The 23,151-nt window shown below is 39.9% G+C and overlaps 1 long non-coding RNA gene and 1 pseudogene across 1 annotated transcript in view; both read right to left on the bottom strand.

Moving 5' to 3' along the window:
- Positions 1-4,287: 4,287 nt before the first annotated feature.
- Positions 4,288-5,418, bottom strand: LOC117506420 (annotated as a pseudogene).
- A 7,557-nt stretch (positions 5,419-12,975) lies between these two features.
- Positions 12,976-23,151, bottom strand: part of LOC117506424 — a 12,354-nt gene continuing 2,178 nt past the window's right edge. The window contains exons 2-4 of the long non-coding RNA XR_004559462.1: positions 14,726-14,734; positions 13,784-13,791; positions 12,976-12,987 (exon numbers count right to left, since the gene is read on the bottom strand). This is a non-coding gene — a long non-coding RNA (uncharacterized LOC117506424). The remainder of the gene's footprint in view (positions 12,988-13,783; positions 13,792-14,725; positions 14,735-23,151) is intronic.

Genomic DNA, 23,151 nt, shown 5'->3' with positions numbered 1-23,151 from the left:
TGAATGACATATCCTGATCAAAAATGACTCCAAGATTTCCCACAGTATTACTAGAGGTCAGGGTAATGCCATCCAGAGTAAGGATCTGGTTAGACACCATGTTTCTAAGATTTGTGGGGCCAAGTACAATAACTTCAGTTTTATCTGAGTTTAAAAGCAGGAAATTACAGGTCATCCATGTCTTTATGTCTGTAAGACAATCCTGCAGTTTAGCTAATTGGTGTGTGTCCTCTGGCTTCATGGATCGATAAAGCTGGGTATAATCTGCCTAACAATGAAAATTTAAGCAATGCCGTCTAATAATACTGCCTAAGGGAAGCATGTATAAAGTGAATAAAATTGGTCCTAGCACAGAACCTTGTGAAACTCCATAATTAACCTTAGTCTGTGAAGAAGATTCCCCATTTACATGAACAAATTGTAATCTATTAGATAAATATGATTCAAACCACCGCAGCGCAGTGCCTTTAATACCTATGGCATGCTCTAATCTCTGTAATAAAATTTTATGCTCAACAGTATCAAAAGCAGCACTGAGGTCTAACAGAACAAGCACAGAGATGAGTCCACTGTCTGAGGCCATAAGAAGATCATTTGTAACCTTCACTAATGCTGTTTCTGTACTATGATGAATTCTAAAACCTGACTGAAACTCTTCAAATAGACCATTCCTCTGCAGATGATCAGTTAGCTGTTTTAGAACTACCCTTTCAAGAATTTTTGAGAGAAAAGGAAGGTTGGAGATTGGCCTATAATTAGCTAAGATATCTGGGTCAAGTGATGGCTTTTTAAGTAATGGTTTAATTACTGCCACCTTAAAAGCCTGTGGTACATAGCCAACTAATAAAGATAGATTGATCATATTTAAGATCGAAGCATTAAATAATGGTAGGGCTTCCTTGAGCAGCCTGGTAGGAATGGGGTCTAATAGACATGTTGATGGTTTGGATGAAGTAACTAATGCAAGCTTCAGACACTGAACTGCAAATCAGTTTCTGCTGCAGCAGACAAAGTTGATGGGAAACAATTAAAAATTGATGGAAGTCAATCTGTAAACAGAGACCTTGGACATTAGGCTTATTTGTTCAGTCATTTTTTTAATTGAAGATATCCATGCACCAATGCTGTTCATGAGTGCTCTGAGTCTCAAGTCTTTGAGGCCGAGTCACAAGTCCAGTCTGAAGTCATCGTTTATACAGCTTATTTGCTACTCAAGTCCAAGTCTCAAACTCAAGTCCCTGTGTGTGGAAAATCTGATGCACGCTTACAATTCAAATGTGACTGTAAAATAAAACAATATTTTGTAATTTATGCATTCATTTCAAAGCATTTATCAATAATGTATATAGTATACAGAGCACCAGATTCTTGTGTTGTGAAATTTACAGATAAAATAATTGAATTATTCCATCAAATTAAAAACAAAACGCTTTTTATGTGTGGGGACTTTAATATTAACATAGAAAGCTCCAGCTGCCAAAGATCAAGTGATTTTGTGAATACAATGTATAGTTTGGGGTTATTCCCCTTGATAACAAAACCAACCAGAATTACATCGCAAAGTGCAACGGTAATTGATAATATATTTACAAACAGAACAGGTGAAATTATCAAGAATGGGATCTTCATGACAGATATTAGTGACCATTTACCAATTTTTTCAATATTTAAATATAAAAATAGGTACAACAAAAAAACTGATATAAACTTTAAAAGAGATAAGTCAGTAAAAGCCTTAGAGGCATTAAAATATGACCTTAAAAATCAAAACTGGGAAGAAGTTTATGTCAGTGATGTTAATGTAGCATATAACTCATTTATGAAAATATTGATGAAATCATACAATAAAAATTGTAAATTAATTGAAATTAGTAAGAAAAGAGTAAATAAACCATGGCTGACAAAGGGAATAAAAAATGCTTGTGCAAAGAAAAACTATTTATACAGGTGCTTTTTAAAATTGCAAACAAAGGAATCAGAACATAAATACAAAAAATATAAAAATAAACTATTAACAATAATTAGGAAACAAAAAAAAGATTATTACAGTGAAAAAGAGTAAAGATAATATGAGGGTAACATGGGGAATTATAAAAAGTGTGATTGATAGTGATGGAACGAAAGAAACTATTCCAAATTACTTTGTTAAGGAAAATAAAGAGATATATGATATAAAAGAAGTTGCAAATGGGTTTAATGATTATTTTTCAAATGTAGGGTCAAGTCTGGTGGGAAATAAACCAATAATAGAAGATAAATTATGTACATTGGTAAATACGGTCAATAGTATTTTCCTGGACAATGTGGAAAAAGATGAAATAAGAAATATTGTAAAAAACTGTGTAAGCAAAAGATCAACTGACCATGAAGATTTAGACATGATGACTGTAAAAAGTATAATAGAAATTGTTATTGAACCATTTACTTATATTTGTAATCTGTCTCTGTCAACTGGGGTTTTTCCAGATGAAATGAAAATTGCTAAGGTAGTCCCATTATATAAAAATGGAGACAAACATAATTTTTCTAATTACAGGCCAGTATCATTGCTTCCACAGTTTTCTAAAATTATGGAAAAAGTTTTTGTAACAAGATTGGATAAATTTATTGAGAAACATCATATTTTAAATAATGCTCAGTATGGATTCAGAACAAAACATTCGACAGCTATGGCAATTATGGAACTAATAGAGAAAATATCAACAACAATAGATAATAAGGATTATTTTGTAAGTATTTTTATTGACCTGAAAAAGGCTTTTGATGTTATAGACCACTCAAGATTGCTCCACAAGTTACAACAATATGGAATAAGAGGTGTTGCACATCAGTGGGTAAAAAGCTACTTAGAAAATAGAAAACAGTTTGTTCAGATAAATAATACCAAATCAGAATTGTGTAACATTATTTATGGAGTACCACAAGGATCGGTACTTGGACCCAAACTGTTTATTTTGTATATCAATGATTTTGTGAATGTATCCAATGTGCTTGGCAGCATTTTATTTGCTGATGATACAACGCTGTTTTACTCTGGATCAGATATACAGGAAGTAGCACAAGTGATAAATACAGAGTTGGAAAAAGTTAAACATTGGTTTGATATAAACAGATTGTCACTAAATATTAATAAGACAAATTTCATATTGTTTAATGATAGAGCGAAAGAAAATAATGTGTCATTACAAATAGATGGAATGGATATACAAAGGGTAAAAGAAATGACATTTTAGGAGTCATGATTGATGAAGATCTTACATGGAAGTCACACATAAATTACATAAAAGGAAAAATAGCGAAAGCCATTGCTGTTTTGCATAAAGTAAAATATTCATTAAATAGTTATGGTTTATTAACATTGTACAATTCATTGATTGTCCCATATTTAACTTACTGTGTAGAAATCTGGGGATCAACATATACAACCTATATACAACCTTTATTTATTTTGCAGAAAAGAGCTTTAAAAGTGATTAGTAACAGTGGTTTTAGAGATTCATCTAATCCATTGTTTATTAAGTATAGGGTACTTAAATTTCATGATTTAGTTGATTTGAAAATATTACAAACGATGTACCAAGTTAATAAAATACTTTACCAACAAACATTCAAAATATGTTTGAAAAAAGAGTAAGTAGTTATAAATTGAAAGGAATAGAAGTCTTTAAAAAACCAAGATTTAGAACCAAAGTAAAGGAAAGGAGTATTGCAGTAAATGGTGTCAAATTATGGAACAATCTTAATAAAGAAATTAAAGAATTAAGGTCGCTTAAATTATTTAAAAAACATATTAAATTAGATGTATTAAGTAAGTATGAAACTATGAAGTAAGTCAGTGGGCTGCAAGAAAGTAAAAAAAAAAAAAAAAAGTAAACTGTTAATAATGTTTGGAGTGTCTTAAGTTTAAATGTAACCTGTCAGTGATGTAATCTATTAATTAATGGTCATAATTATGAAATGGGTCAGTGGTATGTGACAAGTTAAAGAAATGCAATCTGTTAAATAATGTTGACTATGATGCTGTATATTGAAAGATTGTATTGTTAAAAGGGGCAGAAATCATAAGACTTGTTCTTCTTTCTGCTCCTTTTCATTCTGGTATTGTGGTGCTTTTGTTTTTTGCTTTTCTGTTTTTCTTTTAAATGAATGAAATAAATATTAAAGAAAGAAAGAAAGAATAATACAGTTGAAATGAGAGAAATATGAATAATTGGATTGCATTTTGATTTAAGGGACACAGACTGAAATGTTCGACTTGCACTCTGAAGATTTTCAATCAGGAGCTGCAGTGCTCCTTGTGAAAAAAAAAAAAAAAAAGCTTCATGTGGTGCCCTGCTACCTGAAACATTGAGGTTCTGCAGTCATTCTCTGTGCACTTGTACAATCTAAATACATTTCTTATGGCTGATGTTTTACTCTCAAAGTGCACTGCAAGTACTGCTTCAAATACTGCCGAAATGTTCTGTCTCGAAGGCCATACAAAATGGGACTGATAAGTCTGGGCAGAATCTGGATGATGATGTATGCAGCAAAGTGTAGTTGTAGAAAATAATTTCTAGGGATCGAGAACAACTGAGCCTTGGTTAAAAAAGGGTATATATAAGTTAACATACACAGTAGTAGCTGAATGCTGTGAAGAATGATGGTATTTCTGGCTTTCTTTGCATCTGCATCAGCTGTTTTAGCAGCAAAGAAAATCTTTCAATAAGTATAAGACAGAGTCATCCAAATAACAAGGTAAATTATATGAGACATATCTCTTTTTTTAAGGATTACTGGATGTGTGAACAGGAAATCTCTTTGACACACAATTGTAGAATAGAAAAATTCTGGGGGTTGTGTTGCGACAGTAATTAACAAATCTGGCAAAGCCAGTAGTGAAGTCGTGGTCCAGATCCAACCAATCACAATATATATGTTCTTTTTATGGTGCAGAGGTCAGCGTGTCTGAGTGGCAAACAAATGGCAATGTAGCGCTCTAATGACATAACGGCTAAATTTAATGGCGTGTTGTCAGTGGCAAAGATGGCGATGGTAATGATAAAGCAGCAGAATGCAGCATTAATTTTGTTGAAAATGTAAGAAAAAACAAAAAGATGGATCGCTGTTGTCAGATGGATGATATCATTCACCACCAGGTGGATGAATAGGATGTAACGAGGTTCCAAATAAAACACCTGAAGGAGACAAAACAAGGAAAAATTACACTTAAAAAAGGCCTAATGTCTCATCTTGAATCTATTGTGTTTATAATCGACTGACCTCGTGTTTTCTGAAGGTGTGAATCAGAGTACCATTGATGAAGTTGATGATCAGGCCGAGACTTAAGACAGTCAGACATTTAGTCACAACTATGTTGAAAGATTCCCTGAAACTCTGAACACTGGACGTGTTGTTGCCGTACGATGACAGATTCATGACGCTGACTTGTGGATTCTGCAAGTGTGAGACACAAGAAAATTTTATAGTATGTTATTGTTACATTTAAGTGGAAAAGTAACTAAGCAAGTAATCAATTAGTGAAGAAGGGTGAAGAAGAAGTCAGCGGGTCAAAGAGCCTTTTCATATCGTGCACCCACCCTGTGGAATAGTCTTCCTGCGACCGTGAGGCAGTCGGAGTCCTTGGACATTTTGAAGTCAAGACTGAAAACCTATTTTTATTCTCTTTCTTATGAATAGTTTTTATTTTTTTTAATCTGATTTATTCTTTTATTTCTGTTTTTAATTCTGTATTTGAAGTTTTTTTTTCATTTTTAATTATTTATTTATATTTTATGTTGAATTGTTTCATTTAAGGCACCTTGAGACAGCTTTTGTTGTGATTTGGCGCATTATAAGCTAATTAAATTGAATAGTGATTATTCTGGAGATCAAATTTTCCAATTTTTTGCTTCCTTGGGATTTGGATCATATTCAACGTCATGCAAAACATAAAAATAAATTCAGATTTTGCAGTATGTCATTGAGATTTGAAGAAATGTTAAAATTTGTTATCTTAAATGATACTATTTTCTTCCACAGTGATGCTGGCACATTTTGATAAGTTGGCGTAAACATGTGTCATTTCATAGGAAATTTGGTTGTGTCTGTACTATTTGCGATGTGTTGGCAGAACCAGTATCCAAGCATTCTGGTTCTGTTGTGGGATTTTAGGATGGTACAAAAGCCAGAGTCATGTTGCGTCAGCTTAGCTCAGTTGATTGACAGAAGCTTGGCAAAAAGACCATCCTCATCATGGTGTGACATTTTGACATTTCAAAAGATTGCTCCGCTAAAGTATTGCCAATTGTTGAAATGCAAAAAAAAAAGAAAAAAAAGAAAAAAGAACTGATCAACCAATCACAGAGTTTTATTCTAGGCCCACAGCGTCTCTGCCAGGGAGCCACGTGGAGTTCCACAGAGACGGGTATCGATAGCTGTTAGCTGTACTGGACCAACTATTTGTCATCTGTCTGAGCATTTTAGTCCAAATATCTGAGATAATATGGCTTGCTGTTAGTTGTACTAATGCACCAGCTTTGAAAACTGTGGCTGCCCAAACATCCAGGCCAGTTGGTGGCAACGCATCATCGCCATATTTGTGTCTGTGTAAATTTAACCTCTGTGTTGTGTTTGTCTGTCACTTCACTGTCGTTCCACTAGGGATGCGAACTCATGATCCGGCATGCGCACCATGTAAGGTACTGTGGCAGCACAGTGGTGCTCCGGTTTCCTCCCACATTTAAAGACATGCGGGTTAGGTGAATTGGAAACTTTATAATTGCCCAGGTCTCCCTTGCAAAAGAGGTCTCGATCTCAGTGGAACTAGCCTGGTTAAATAAAGGTTCAATTAAAATGGGAGGTGGACGCTCTAACAAGAAGTCTCGAACCCGGGCTCTGGACTTTTCTGGGCAGAGAGTCCTTTAACTATTGGAGAGTGAGATGGTACTGACGACAACATGCACAGCAACATCTGCTGGCCTCCGTCACACAAATTCAAATTGGACACACATTGCTTATATTTTGTGCTGTTGTTGATCTACAGACTGTGCATTGATGAGGTGCACTGTTGATGATTTGCGTGAATAAAATCCATCATGCTTTGAAACAAAGTCAGACTGGTGTGCACTGTTGATCTGTGTGACTTGAATTTAAAGTGAATTATTTTGTAAGTCTGCTTTCATTCCATTTTCCCTTTATATGGCACCCCTTGGGAACATTTTGCGGCGTTTCGGGGTTGCTTTTCATTGTTATGCTGATGATACTCAGTTGTATATGCTGATAGCTGCTGGAAATCCTGTCCACATAAAATCTTTACAGGACTGTCTTGCAGCAGTGAGAATTTGGATGTCTAGCAACTCTACTTTTGAACTCTGATAAGACTGAAATGATGGTTCTTGGTCCAGCAAGACATCGGCATTAATTTGATCAGCTGTCGCTTAGCCTAGGTTCATGTGTTATACATCATACTGACAAAGTGAGGAACCTTGGGGTAATCTTTGATCCTACATTGTCCTTTGACCTCTACATTAGGGACATTACGAGGACTGCTTTCTTTCATCTGAGAAATATAGCAAAGATTCACCCCATCCTGTCTATGGCTGATGCTGAGACTCTGATTCATGCATTTGTCTCTTCTAGATTGGATTATTGTAATGCTTTATTTTCTGGCCTGCTGCAGTCTAGCATTCGAGGACTTCAGTTGGTACAGAATGCTGCTAGCAGATTTTTGACACAAAGTAGAAGGTTTGACCACATTACTCCCATTCTGGCATCCCTTCATTGGCTACCGGTTTCTGCCAGATAGGATTTTAAAGTTTTATTGTTGGTTTATAAAACTGCTCATGGACTGGCACCTTCCTACCTGGCAGACTTGGTTAAGCCCTACGTACATGCGAGGCCTTTGCATTCGCAGGGCACAGGGCTTCTGTGTGTTCCGAGGATGAACAAAAAGTCTGTGGGGTATAGAGCCTTCTCCTACCGTGGTCCGGCTCTTTGGAATGATCTACCTGCTGTTATTCGGCAGTCTGACACGGTGGAGATTTTTAAATCAAGACTGAAGACCCACTTTTTTACACTGTCTTATCATTAATTTTTAATCTGTTTGTGTTTGCTTTGTAATTTATTTTTATTCACTGGGTTTTATCTTTTTAATCAATCAATCAATCAATCAACTTTTTTCTTATATAGCGCCAAATCACAACAAACAGTTGCCCCAAGGCGCTCCATATTGCAAGGCAAGGCCATACAATAACCATGAAAAACCCCAACGGTCAAAACGACCCCCTATGAGCAAGCACTTGGCCACAGTGGGAAGGAAAAACTCCCTTTTAACAGGAAGAAACCTCCAGCAGAACCAGGCTCAGGGAGGGGCAGTCTTCTGCTGAGACTGGTTGGGGCTGAGGGAAAGAACCAGGAAAAAGACATGCCGAGAAGGGGGGCAGAGATCGATCACTAATGATTAAATGCAGAGTGATGCATACGGAGCAAAAAAAGAAAGAAACAGTGCATCATGGGAACCCCCCCCACAGTCTACGTCTAAAGCAACATAACCAAGGGATGGTCCAGGGTCACCCGATCCAGCCCTAACTATAAGCCTTAGCGAAAAGGAAAGTTTTAAGCCTAATCTTAAAAGTAGAGAGGGTATCTGTCTCCCTGATCTGAATTGGGAGCTGGTTCCACAGGAGAGGAGCCTGAAAGCTGAAGGCTCTGCCTCCCATTCTACTCTTACAAACCCTAGGAACTACAAGTAAGCCCCCAGTCTGAGAGTGAAGCGCTCTAATGGGGTAATATGGTACTACGAGGTCCCTAAGATAAGATGGGACCTGATTATTCAAAACCTTATAAGTAAGAAGAAGAATTTTAAATTCTATTCTAGAATTAACAGGAAGCCAATGAAGAGAGGCCAACACGGGTGAGATATGCTCTCTCCTGCTAGTCCCCGTCAGTACTCTAGCTGCAGCATTTTGAATTAACTGAAGGCTTTTTAGGGACGTTTTAGGACAACCTGATAATAATGAATTACAATAGTCCAGCCTAGAGGAAATAAATGCATGAATTAGTTTTTCAGCATCACTCTGAGACAAGACCTTTCTGATTTTAGAGATATTGCGTAAATGAAAAAAGGCAGTCCTACATATTTGTTTAATATGCGCTTTGAATGACATATCCTGATCAAAAATAACTCCAAAATTTCTCACAGTATTACCAGAGATCAGGGAAATGCCATCCAGAGTAACGATCTGGTTAGACACCATGCTTCTAAGATTTGTGGGGCCAAGTACAATAACTTCAGTTTTATCTGAGTTTAAAAGCAGGAAATTAGAGGTCATCCATGTCTTTATGTCTGTAAGACAATCCTGCAGTTTAGCTAATTGGTGTGTATCCTCTGGCTTCATGGATAGATAAAGCTGGGTATCATCTGCGTAACAATGAAAATTTAAGCAATACCGTCTAATAATACTGCCCAAGGGAAGCATGTATAAAGTGAATAAAATTGGTCCTAGCACAGAACCTTGTGGAACTCCATAATTAACTTTAGTCTGTGAAGAAGATTCCCCATTTACATGAACAAACTGTAATCTATTAGACAAATATGATTCAAACCACCGCAGCGCAGTGCCTTTAATACCTATGACATGCTCTAATCTCTGTAATAAAATTTTATGGTCAACAGTATCAAAAGCAGCACTGAGGTCCAACAGAACAAGCACAGAGATAAGTCCACTGTCCGAAGCCATAAGAAGATCATTTGTAACCTTCACTAATGCTGTTTCTGTACTATGATGAATTCTAAAACCTGACTGAAACTCTTCAAATAGACCATTCCTCTGCAGGTGATCAGTTAGCTGTTTTACAACTACCCTCTCAAGAATCTTTGAGAGAAAAGGAAGGTTGGAGATTGGCCTATAATTAGCTAAGATAGCTGGGTCAAGTGATGGCTTTTTAAGTAATGGTTTAATTACTGCCACCTTAAAGGCCTGTGGTACATAACCAACTAACAAAGATAGATTGATCATATTTAAGATTGAAGCATTAAATAATGGTAGGACTTCCTTGAGCAGCCTGGCAGGAATGGGGTCTAATAAGCATGTTGATGGTTTGGATGAAGTAACTAATGAAAATAACTCAGACAGAACAATCGGAGAGAAAGAGTCTAACCAAATACCGGCATCACTGAAAGCAGCCAAAGATAATGATACATCTTTGGGATGGTTATGAGTAATTTTTTCTCTAATAGTCAAAATTTTGTTAGCAAAGAAAGTCATGAAGTCATCACTAGTTAAAGTTAATGGAATACTCAGCTCAATAGAGCTCTGACTCTTTGTCAGCCTGGCTACAGTGCTGAAAAGAAACCTGGGGTTGTTCTTATTTTCTTCAATTAGTGATGAGTAGAAAGATGTCCTAGCTTTTCTGTGCTTTTCTTGCTTTTCATTTTGATTTTGATTTTAGATTAATTTGTGTTGTTGTGAATTATGTGAAGCGCCTTGGGGTGACTTTGTCATGATTTGGCACTATATAAATGAATAAATTGAAATTGAATTGAATTGAAATTGATGACCTCGGCAGTGGTGCCGAGTGGCTGTGAACTACACTGGCATTCTGCATGTGAAACAAAGTGAGAGGAAACATGCACCAATTTAGTAAATGGGGTTGCAGGAGCCTCCCTGATATGAGGAAGGACATGTTAGTATTTAAAATGAAATAAACCCACACACCATTTAAAAACATTGCATTTATCAAGCAGGCAATACAAATATGATCTATCTGTTCCTCTGTAGATGGCCCATGGTCACAAACTTACAGTCATGAAGGGGCCTTTAAATAACCCTGGTTAAAAAATAGCCATGGGATTTGAACCCACATGCTTTGATTACCAGATGGAAACTTTACCACTGCACTACTGTCACTGTCTTCTAAAATCAACAAGCAGATAAATGTATTTTCTTTAAAAAAAAATGCGCTGTGATAACTGACTAAACATTGTTTGGTATGTTGCATTTCTGCTGATATGTGACTGAAAGTGGCATATTTGTCATACTGTTGGCTTGTCCTGGTTGTGCGGCACGCCGCTTACAGCTCTCATGGCCTGACACACGTCCCGTCAGACGTGACATTTAGATCGCCTGCTGTGTGTCCAAACAACCTGACGGCCTGTTTCTCTTCCCATCACAAAAACGATATATGTTTTGATGTACAACACCAATTCCAATCAAGTTGGGACATTGTGTGAAATGTAAATAAAAATGGAATACAATGATTTGCAACCTATATTCCTCTTCAACCTATATTCAGTTGAATACCTATATTCACTGGATGCCTGCAAGACATTTAAAAAAAGCTGGGACGGATAAAAAAAATAAAAGGAACATCCCAAAAAGGCTCAGGCAAGGCCGAAAACCGGAGAAAGCAATCAGTTTTGAAAAGGTGTGTGTGAGGTGGAGTGTTTTAGTGTGTGTAGTTAGTGTCCGGTGTAGTTTTTTAATTTACAACCCCAATTCCAATGAAGTTGGGAAGTTGTGTAAAATGTAAATTAAAAACAGAATACAATGATTTGCAAATCCTCTTCAACCTATATTTGATAGAATACACCACAAAGACAAGATATTTAATGTTTAAACTGATAGACTTTGTTGTTTTTGTGCAAATATTTGCTCATTTTGAAATGGATGCCTGCAACACCATCCATCCATTTTCTTCCACTTCATCCGAGGTCGGGTCGCAAGGGCAGTAGCTCAAGCAAAGCGGCCCAGACCACCCGATCCACACACACCTCCCTCAGCTCCTCCGGCAAACCCAGAGGCATTCCCAAGCCAGCTGCAAACGTAGTCCCTCCAGTGTGTCCTGGGTCTCCCCCGGGGCCTCATCCCAATGGGACGTGCTCGGAACACCTCTCCAGCGAGGCGTCCAGGGGCATCTGAAAAAGATGCCCAAGCCACCTCAGCTGGCTCCGTTCAATGTGGAGATGCAACTGCTCGACTCCGAGCTCCTCCCGAGTGACCGAACTCCTCACCCTATCTCTAATGGAGTGCCCAGCCACCCTATAGAGGAAACGCCTCTTGGCCGCTTGTACTCGCGATTTTGTTCTTTCGGTCATGAGCCAAATCTCATGACCATAGGTGAGGGTCTGAACATAGATCGAACGGTAAATCGAGAGCTTTGTCCCCTTGCTCAGCTCTCTCCACCACGACGGTCCAATACAGTGACCGCATCACTGCAGATGCTGCACTGATCCATCTGTTGATCTCACGCTCCATCCACCCCTCTTTCATGAACAAGACCCCGAGATACTTAAACTCCTCCACTTGAGGCAAGGACGCTCCACTGACCTGAAGAGGGCAAAGCACCTTTTTCCAGTTGAGAACCATGGCCTTGGATTTGCAGGTGCTGATTTTCATCCCGGACGCTTCACACTTGGCTGCAAACCGCTCCAGTGCACGCTGAAGGTCCTGATTTGATGAAGCCAACAGAACCACATCATCCACAAACAGCAGAGACGAGATTCTGTGGTTCCCAAACCGGACCCCCTCCACACCCTGACTGTGCCTAGAAATTCTGTCCATAAAGGTAATGAACAGAACCGGTGACAAAGGGCAGCCCTGGCGGAGGCCAACATGCACTGGAAACAGGCTTGACTTACTACCGGCAATGCAGACCAAGCTCCTGCTGCGGTCGTACAGGGACCCGATAGCCCTTAGCAAATGACCCTGTACTCCCGGAGCACCCCCCACAGGGTGCCTCGAGGGACACAGTTGATTGCCTTCTCCAGATCCACAAAACATAAGTGGACTGGTTGGGCGAACTCCCATGAACCCTGGAGCACCCAATGGAGGGTGTAGAGCTGGTCCTGTGTGCCGCGACCTGGATGAAAACCACACTGCTTCTCCTGAATCCAATCCGAGATTCGACTATCATTCAAATTCTCCTCTCCAGTACTCTGGAATAGACCTTACCGGGAAGGCTGAGAAGTGTGATCCCACTGCAGTTGGAACACACCCTCCGGTCCCCCTTCTTAAACAGAGGGACCACCACCCCGGTCTGCCAATCCAGAGGCACTGTCCCAGACCACCACGCGATGTTGCAAAGACGTGTCAACCAAGACAGTCCCACAACATGCAGAGACTTAAGGTACTCCAGACGGATTTCATCCACCCCAGGTGCCTTGCCACCGAGGAGCTTTCTGACCACCTCGGTGAGTTCTTCCTGGGTAATGGATGAGTCTGCCTCTGAGGCCCCCGTCTCTGCTTCCTCTTTGGAAGACTTGACAATGGGATTGCCTGCAACACATTTCAAAAAACTTGGGGCGGGGCAACAAAAGACTGGGAAAGTTGATGACTGCTCAAAGAACACCAAATTGGAAACAGGTGAGTGTCATGATTGGGTATAAAAGGACCATCCCCAAAAGTCTTAGCCGTTCACAAGCAAAGATGGGGCGAGGATCACCACTTCGTGAACAACTGCGTGAAAAAAATAGTACAACAGTTTAAGAACAATGTTTCCCAACATTCAAATGCAAGGAATTTAGGGATTTCGTCATCTACAGTCCATAATATAATCAGAAGATTCAGAGAATCTGGAGAACTTTCTACACGTAAGCGGCAAGGCTGAAAACCAACATTGAATACCCGTGACCTTCGATCCCTCAGGCGACACTGCATTAAAAACCAACATTATTGTGTAAAGGCTCTTAATGCATGGGCTCAGGAACACTTCAGAAAACCAGTATCAGTTAACACAATTTGCCGCTACATCTACAAGCGCAAGTTAAAACTCTACCATGCAAAGCCAAAGCCATACATACAACACCGCCGCCTTCTCTGGGCACAAGCTCATTTGAAATGGACAGAGGCAAAGTGGAAAAGTGTGCTGTGGTCTGATGAGTCCACATTTCAAATAGTTTATGGAAATTATGGACGTCGTGTCCTCTGGAAAAAAGAGGAAAAAGACCATCCAGGTTTGACCAGCACAAGTTCAAAAGCCAGCATCTATGATGGTTTGGCAGTGTGTTAGTGCCCATGGCATGGGCAACTTACACATCTGTGATGGCACCATCGATGCTGAAAGGTACATCCAGCTTTTGGAGCAACACATGCTGCTGTCCAAGCAACATCTTTTTCAGGGAAGTCCCTGCTTATTTCAGCAAGACAATACCATGCCATATTCTACAACAGCGTGGCTTCATAGTAAAAGAGGGCGGGTACTAGACTGGCCTGCCTGCAGTCCAGACCTGTCGCCCATAAAAATGTGTGGTGCATTATGAAGCGCAAAATACGACAACGGAGACCCTGGACTGTTGAATAACTGAAGTTGTACATCAAGCAAGAACGGGAAAGAATTCCACCTCCAAAGCTTCAACAGTGTCCTCAGTTCCCAAACGCTTATTGAGTGTTGTTAGAAGGAAAGGTGATGTAACACAGTGGTAAACATACCACTATCCCAGCTTTTTTGAAACGTGTTGTAGGCATCCAAAATGAGCAAATATGTGCACAAAAACAAAGTTTATCAGTTTGAACATTAAATATCTTGTCTTTATGGTGTATTCAATTGAATATAGGGTGAAGAAGATTTGAAAATCATTGTATTCTGTTTTTATTTACATTTTACACAATGTCTCAACTTCATTGGAATTGAGGTTGTATTTCCACACAAGCACATGCGTGTGCATGTCAAAAAAACACGGGATGCGTGCTGCAGCTGTGATGTCCAGAACCGGAGATGTCCCAACAGCTGTGGGGCAGCCAGCCACGCCCCTGTGCTGTCAGCGCACAGACCAAGATCTGATGATCTGATGAGAGCACTGGTGTGTAGAGGGGGGAAGCGGGGGGGGGGGGGGGGGGGCGACACTCTGGAATGCCACATGTACATTCTGCAGTTTCGCAGTCGTGAAATTACTTGTGTTTATTCTTTGTGCCATGCACATTTACTTCAGTAATGCTTTACTATTGTTAAAGATTTATCTTTGTGGCAGGAAATTGTGTTATTTGATGCACAATCAATTGTGGCTATGCTACAGCTTTCAGTATGGCTTGGTAGAACTCGATACACTGTCAGTTTTAAAAGTTGACAGTGTATTGAGCTGTGCCCAGACTTTATCCAAAAAAGGTTGGGCACCCCTGGCTTAGAGCATCATTAGCACAAGTAAAATTTTGGAAGATGAAATGAAATTCTTTTGAAGTTGGATGGAGGGTGTAAAAATTGTGGAGTGTTTTTTTTTTAAACTCCAGTGACAAATCCCTGTTTCATTTATTTTGTTACTACTTTGTCTTCATTAACTGGTTTGATGTATTCATTGAACCTTTTACTTTTTACTTTGTGTTAAGTTATTTTAGAGCAGGTTTCTTAGTGGGTAAGTAGCTGGTCTGCCAATATGTAGATCTGTGCTAAAATCGCACTCATGAATCCCTATCTGTCCTTGTCCTCGGAGAAGACGCTTAATCTGCATTGTCCCAGTCCACCCTGCCATAAATGGGTGTCGGCTTTGGCTGGTGATGTAACCTGCATCAGACTGGCATCCTGTCCCACAAGAATCATAGAAGCTATGTCCTAATTCAGGGGTTACATCCTTCAAAGGCTGCAGTCATTACACAGTGGTGCGACTAGGCTGTCCAGTTTCAATGGCTCATTTGAATGTGGCAGATGAAGGCAGCCTTGTTAACCCCCAAAACATGAATCGGCTGCAAATTCTGAATTATCCGCAAACTGTCAATTGCAAAACAGGAATACTGAAAAAATATCTCCCAAAACTTGAACGCAGGTCTCACAACATGTGAACATCTTTCATGATATATATGTACAGTGGGGTAAAAAAGTATTTAGTTACCCCCTGACTGTGCAAGTTCTCCTCCTTAGAAAGATGGGAGAGGTCTGTAATTTTCAACATAGGTACACTTCAACTATAAGAGACAAAATGAGAAAAAAATCCAGGAAATCGCATTATAGGATTTTTAAAGAATTTATTTGTAAATTATGGTGGAAAATATGTATTTGGTCAATAACAAAAGTTCAACTCAATACTTTGTAACATAATCTTTGTTGGCAATGACAGAGGTCAAACGTTTCCTGCAAGTCTTCACCAGGTTTGCTCTCACTGTTGCTTGTATTTTGGCTCATTCCTCCATGCAGATCTCCTCTAGAGCAGTGATGTTTTGGGGCTGTTACTGGACAACATGGACTTTCAACTCCCTCAACAAATTTTCTATGGGGTTGATGTCTGGCTTGGCCACTCTAGGACCTTGAAATGCTTTTTACGGAGCCACTCCTTCGTTGCCTGAGTGGTGTGTTTGGGATCATTGTCATGCTGGAAGACCCAACCACGTTGCATCTTCAATGTTCTCACTGATGGAAGGAGGTTTTGGCTTAAAATCTCATGATACATGGCACCATTTATTCTTCCCTTAACACAGATCAGTCGCCCTGTCCCCTTTGCAGAAAAGCAGCCCCAAAGCATGATGTTTCCACCCCATGCTTCACAGTAGGTATAGTGTTCTTGGGATAATCTTCATGGACGATTCGCTCGCGTGTGCACGTGAAGGAAAAAAAAACTGTCCGCTGCAGGGCTGCTGCGGGGCTGCTGCTCACTCTTCCCCCAAAAACTCTGTCATAATTGTGAAATAAAGGACAAAAGGGACATAAGTCCTGCTCACAGGCTGGCTACCAGAGACAGGACATGTTCACATCCAACTCAGTCAAACTCCAGACATCTCCACGTCACTACAAATCCAGTCCCTGATTGGTCATCGCAGCGCAACAAGATGAAAAAGTTCAGATTTTTGGGGAGGAGGGCACCGCAATTCGACATTGCGCCACAAACATGCCAATCCCTCAAAATCGCTTTGCTCGCGTCACTTCATTCGCGTCCATCACGTTACATTGCATGGCTTGGCACCACAACATGTCCTTCCATAGGGATTACATGGCAACCTGTCGCCACTGTCGCTTGCGTCCCGCCTGGTGTGATCACAGCTTAAGTAGGATAATTTGCACAATCAGGGGCTGACTAAATACTTTTTGGCAACACTGTATATATACGAGGTCTGTTAGAAAAGTATCCGACCTTTTTATTTTTTTCAAAAACCATGTGGATTTGAATCACGTGTGATTGCATCAGCCAAGCTTGAACCTTCATGCGCATGCGTGAGTTTTTTCACGCCTGTCAGTTGCGTCATTCGCGTGTGAGCAGGCTTTGTGTGAGCACTGGTCCACCCCTCTCATCGTTTTTTTATTGCGAATAAATGTCTGAATGATTTGGAGCTTTGCTGCATCAATTTTTTTTCCAGAAACTGTGAGAGACCTCCAGGTGGACACCGTTCGGAAAATTAATATGGCTTTCAGGGATGATTTTATGGGGATTACACCGTGCGCCGATCGACAGGCTCAAACCCCGCTGAAACAACCAGATCATTTCCAACGTGAAGGATTTGTTGATCAGGGACGTCATCTGACTTTCACAAAAAGGCAGAAGTCGTGGATATCAGCACTTTTTCGGCACATTCCACGGTTACAGGAGTTTTTTCATGGAAAGAAAAGCGGAGGGATGCGTCACGGAGTCGTTCATTACACGGCACAAAACCACCTCCGTGTTGGTCTCACAGGACGACTTTCAGGTGGATTTCAGATGGCTGTTGGTTGCTTTCAGTCGTGTGATTATCCGAGAAATTGAGCATGAGCTGGACATGCCCCTACATGTCCTGTGAGGCTTCATCATGGCGTTGCTTTGCGCCATGCAGCTCCACCGCGACGCGTGGAACTCCTCCGCACGTCTGTCTCAATGTGCCGAAAAAGTGCTGATGTCCACGTCTTTTCACAATTCCTGTGCTAGTCAGATGACATACCGGATCAAGACAGCGTCCAGTTTAGAAATGAATGGCACATTCCACTGTTACAGGAGTTTTTGTCATGGAAAGAGGAGCGGAATTCCGCGTGTCGCAGCGGCGCACTTTCAGCAGTCCCGACGCGCAGACCCGTCCGCACGTCTTTCATTAAAAAAATCTCCTTTAACAGTGGAATATCCGGATAAAATGCTGAAACCGACTTCTTCTGAAACTTCTCTGTTCTCTCACGACGTCCTGGATCAATAGAGCCTGAAATGTGGAGGTTTTCAGCTTGAACAGGCTGATGACGCCGCCTGAGAGCGCTGAGCGACGTCTCGCACCGTGAAAAGTCCTTAAAGCGACAGTCTCACCTCAAAATCTCTGATCAGACGTTAAAATTTTCACTGAAAACCAGCTTAATTTTTCGAACCGTGTCCACTTCGATGTGTCTCACAGGTTTAGAAAAATTTTGATCAAACAACGCGCCAGTCTCTCAGCAACTTCTCAGACAAAGGAATTCCGACGAGGGGCTGGACGACTCCTCCCACAAGGAGTGCTCACAGGCGAATGACGTCACCGACAGGCGTGGAAAAACTCACGCATGCGCACGAGGGTTCAAGCATGTCTGACGTAAAAACATATGAATGAAATCCATATAGTTTTTGAAAAAAATAAAAAGGACCGTTACTTTATTGACAGCCCTCGTATATATATATATATATATATATATATATATATATATATATATATATATATACACATATACACACATATACATATATACATATATATACACATATATATACACAAACATAAATATACACCTACACATACCTACTTACATACAAAATACTATATATTTACAAGCCGAAGCAAAAAACAAAAACACCCTAACCCTCATTACCCTTCCTCCTCCCTATACCTAGAAAAAACCATATTTTTGTACCGCTGTTTGAACTGGTTCATGCTTGGACATTGCTTGAACCCCACTCTCAATTTGTTCCACATCCTCACCCCACAGACAGAAATACAGAAACCTTTTAATGTTGTTCGTGCCCACTGATGCTTTAAATTAAATTTCCCCCTCAGACTGTAATCCGCTGATCTGTTAAAAAACATATTTTTAATATTTGCTGGAAGTAAATTGTTTATTGCTTTATACACAATTTGTACTGTTTGAAAATGAACCAAGTCTGTGAATTTTAAGAATTTGGATTGTAAAAATATGGATTTGTATGATCTCTATAGCCAGTATTATGAATAATTCTTATAGCTCTTTTCTGCATTACTGATAGTGATTGTGTTGTACCTTTATAAGTATTACCCCATACCTCTGCACAGTACTGTAATATGGTAAAACCAGTGAGCAGTAAAGAATGCGGAGTGAGTTGTGGTACAGAATATGTTTCGCTTTGTTTAGAACTAAAATGCTTCTTGACAGTTTACTTTGTATATGTTTTATATGAGTCTTCCAGTTTATCTTATCATCTATTATCACCCCCAGAAACTTATTTTCATGTACCCTTTCAATATCTACCCCCTCGACTTGTAACTGAACCTGTATGTCTGTATTACAATAGCCAAATAACATGTATTTTGTTTACTTAAGTTTAATGATAATTTGTTTCTGTCAAACCATATTTTCAATTTTCCCATTTCTATACTGATCCTCCTCAGTAACTCCTGCAAATCCCCCCCTGAACAAAAAATGCTTGTGTCATCTGCAAATAATACTAATTTGAATATTTTGGAAACATTGACAATATCATTTATATAAATTAGAAACAGTTTTGGACCCAATACTGACCCCTGTGGGACGCCACAAGCATTGTCCAAGCATGATGATGATTTTTTCTCTAATAGTTAAAATTTTTTAGCAAAGAAAGTCATGAAGTCATTACTAGTTAAAGTTAAAGGAATACTTGGCTCAATAGAGCTCTGACTCTTTGTCAGCCTGGCTACAGTGCTGAAAAGAAACCTGGGGTTGTTCTTATTTTCTTCAATTAGTGATGAGTAGTAAGATGTCCTAGCTTTACGGAGGGCTTTTTTTTATAGAGCAACAGACTCTTTTTCCAGGCTAAGTGAAGATCTTCTAAATTAGTGAGACGCCATTTCCTCTCCAACTTACGGGTTATCTGGTTTAAGCTGCGAGTTTGTGAGTTATACCACAGAGTCAGGCACTTCTGATTTAAAGCTCTCTTTTTCAGAGGAGCTACAGCATCCAAAGTTGTCTTCAATGAGGATGTAAAACTATTGACGAGATACTCTATCTCACTTACAGAGTTTAGGTAGCTACTCTGCACTGTGTTGGTATATGGCATTAGAGAACATAAAGAAGGAATCATATCCTTAAACCTAGTTACAGTGCTTTCTGAAAGACTTCTAGTGTAATGAAACTTATTCCCCACTGCTGGGTAGTCCATCAGAGTAAATGTAAATGTTATTAAGAAATGATCAGACAGAAGGGAGTTTTCAGGGAATACTGTTAAGTCTTCAATTTCCATACCATAAGTCAGAACAAGATCTAAGATATGATTAAGTGGTGGGTGGACTCATTTACATTTTGAGCAAAGCCAATTGAGTCTAATAATAGATTAAATGCAGTGTTGAGGCTGTCATTCTCAGCATCTTTGTGGATGTTAAAATCACCCACTATAATTATCTTATCTGAGCTAAGCACTAAGTCAGACAAAAGGTCTGAATTCACAGAGAAACTCACAGTAACGACCAGGTGGACGATAGATAATAACAAATAAAACTGGTTTTTGGGACTTCCAATTTGGATGGAAAAGACTAAGAGTCAAGCTTTCAAATGAATTAAAGCTCTGTCTGGGTTTTTGATTAATTAATAAGCTGGAATGGAAGATTGCTGCTAATCCTCTGCCTCGGCCCGTGCTACGAGCATTCTGGCAGTTAGTGTGACTCGGGGATGTTGACTCATTTAAACTAACATATTCATCCTGCTGTAACCAGGTTTCTGTAAGGCAGAATAAATCAATATGTTGATCAATTATTATATCATTTACTAACAGGGACTTAGAAGAGAGAGACCTAATGTTTAATAGACCACATTTAATTGTTTTAGTCTGTCGTGCAGTTGAAGGTGCTATATTATTTTTTTATTTTTGAATTTTTCATGCTTAAATAGATTTTTGCTGGTTATTGGTGGTCTGGGAGCAGGCACCGTCTCTACGGGGATGGGGTAATGAGGGGATGGCAGGGGGAGAGAAGCTGCAGAGAGGTGTGTAAGAGTACAACTCTGCTTCCTGGTCCCAACCCTGGATAGTCACGGTTTGGAGGATTTAAGAAAATTGGGCAGATTTCTAGAAATGAGAGCTGCTCCATCCAAAGTGGGATGGATGCCGTCTCTCCAAACAAGACCAGGTTTTCCCCAGAAGCTTTGCCAATTATCTATGAAGCCCACCTCATTTTTTGGACACCACTCAGACAGACAGCAATTCAAGGAGAACATGCGGCTAAACATGTCACTCCCAGTCTGATTGGGGAGGGGCCCAGAGAAAACTACACCGATTCAATGTTAATTTTAGTGACCTCCGATTGGCGTAACCGGGTGTCATTACTGCCGACGTGCTCTGGCCCCCGGAAGACAATTGACTATGGTTGCTGGTGTCGCTAACTTCACATTTCTCAAAACAGAGTCGCCAATAACCAGAGTTTGATCCTCTGTGGGTGTGTCGTCGAGTGGGGAAAAACGGTTAGAAATGTGAATGGGTTGGCGGTGTACACGGGGCTTCTGTTTAGGACTACGCTTCCTCCTCACAGTCACCCAGTCTTCCTGCTTTCCCGGCTGCTCGGGATCTGCCAGAGGGAAACTAACGGCGGCTAAGCTACCTTGGTCCGCACCGACTACAGGGGCCTGGCTAGCTGTAGAATTTTCCACGGTGCGGAGCTGAGTCTCCAATTCGCCCAGCCTGACCTCCAAAGCTACGAATAAGCTACACTTATTACAAGTACCATTACTGCTAAAGGAGGCCGAGGAATAACTAAACATTTCACACCCAGAGCAGAAAAGTGCGGGAGAGACAGGAGAAGCCGCCATGCTATACCGGCTAAGAGCTAGTAGCTGCGCTAAGCTAGCGGATTCCTAAAAACACACAAAGTGAATAATGTGTAAATAATTTAGAGGTGATTCAGCAGAGGGAGTGCTTTAGTTAAGGCATGTGAAGATTCCACTGTGAAACAAATCGTTATCTAGGTAACTAGATCAATCTAACTGCGCAGATTAAACAGCTAACAGATACAGCAAAACACCGCTGTGCTCCGGAACAGAAAGTGATACCTTCTATGAGACTGATATTACGGTATATACATTAAAGAAGCTCATCACACATTTCCTTATCCTTGACCAAGTCTTCCAACTCTTCCTGGGGGATCCTGAAGAAATCTCAAGAAAGCTGGAAAGATAATCTAGCCAGTGTGTCCTGCTATTTCCCTGAGCATCCTTTCAGTTGGACATGCATGGGAGACCTCCCCAGGGAGATGACCAGGGGACATTCTCACCAGATGCCTGAACCACCTCATCTGACTTGTTTCAGCACGATGGAGCAGTGGCTGAACTGAGTTCCCCCAGATACCCAAAGGAGGAACCTAATTGTTCTTTTTGTCACTACCCAAAACTCATTACCGCAGGTGACAATAAAAGCTTAAATCAAGAGCCTCGCCTTCTGGCTCAGATCTTTCTGTGCCACTAGCATCCAGTTCACCATCTGGAAGACCTCCAATGCAGCACCAAGCCATCTATTGATTGACCCTCTTGCTTACCTCCACCCATGAAGACCCAGAGACACTTGAACTCCCACACTTGGGGCAGTAACTCTCCTCAGCCCCAGAGGGAACAATCCACTCATTTCCCTCAAAGGTCAGAAGTCAAAAGTCAAAGAAAGTCAAGAGTCTTTTACTGTCATATGCACCAAACAATGAAATTCTTGATAGCTGGAATCATTTTAAAAAACCTACTGCACACTAAACATGAGATAACACACACAGACAAATTTGCAGGTATGTTCTGTGGAGAACATTTTAAAAAGTACACCGTGTGCAGTCTTGGGTTCACTTTCTTAGTAACCTTACATGCTTCTGTCTGTGTCAAAATTAGCACTGTGTTCTGTGTTTTTTGAACGTGCTAATTTTCATCCCAGTCGCTTCACACTCACCAGATGAATTGTATCAGTGAATAAAAATAGCCTTTGTCAAATTGATGAAAATGTAAAAAAATAATAATAATAATAATAAATAATAATAATAATACTAATAATAATAATAATAATAATAATAATAATTTATGAATGTAAAATAAAATAAAGAAAAATAATTTAGAAAAATATCTTTTATAAAAATCAAA

This window comes from Thalassophryne amazonica, chromosome 3, assembly GCF_902500255.1.
Source record: "Thalassophryne amazonica chromosome 3, fThaAma1.1, whole genome shotgun sequence".
Lineage (NCBI taxonomy): Eukaryota > Metazoa > Chordata > Actinopteri > Batrachoidiformes > Batrachoididae > Thalassophryne > Thalassophryne amazonica.
Note: the sequence above shows the minus strand (reverse complement) of the source record. Positions and strands in the feature narration are given on the sequence as shown.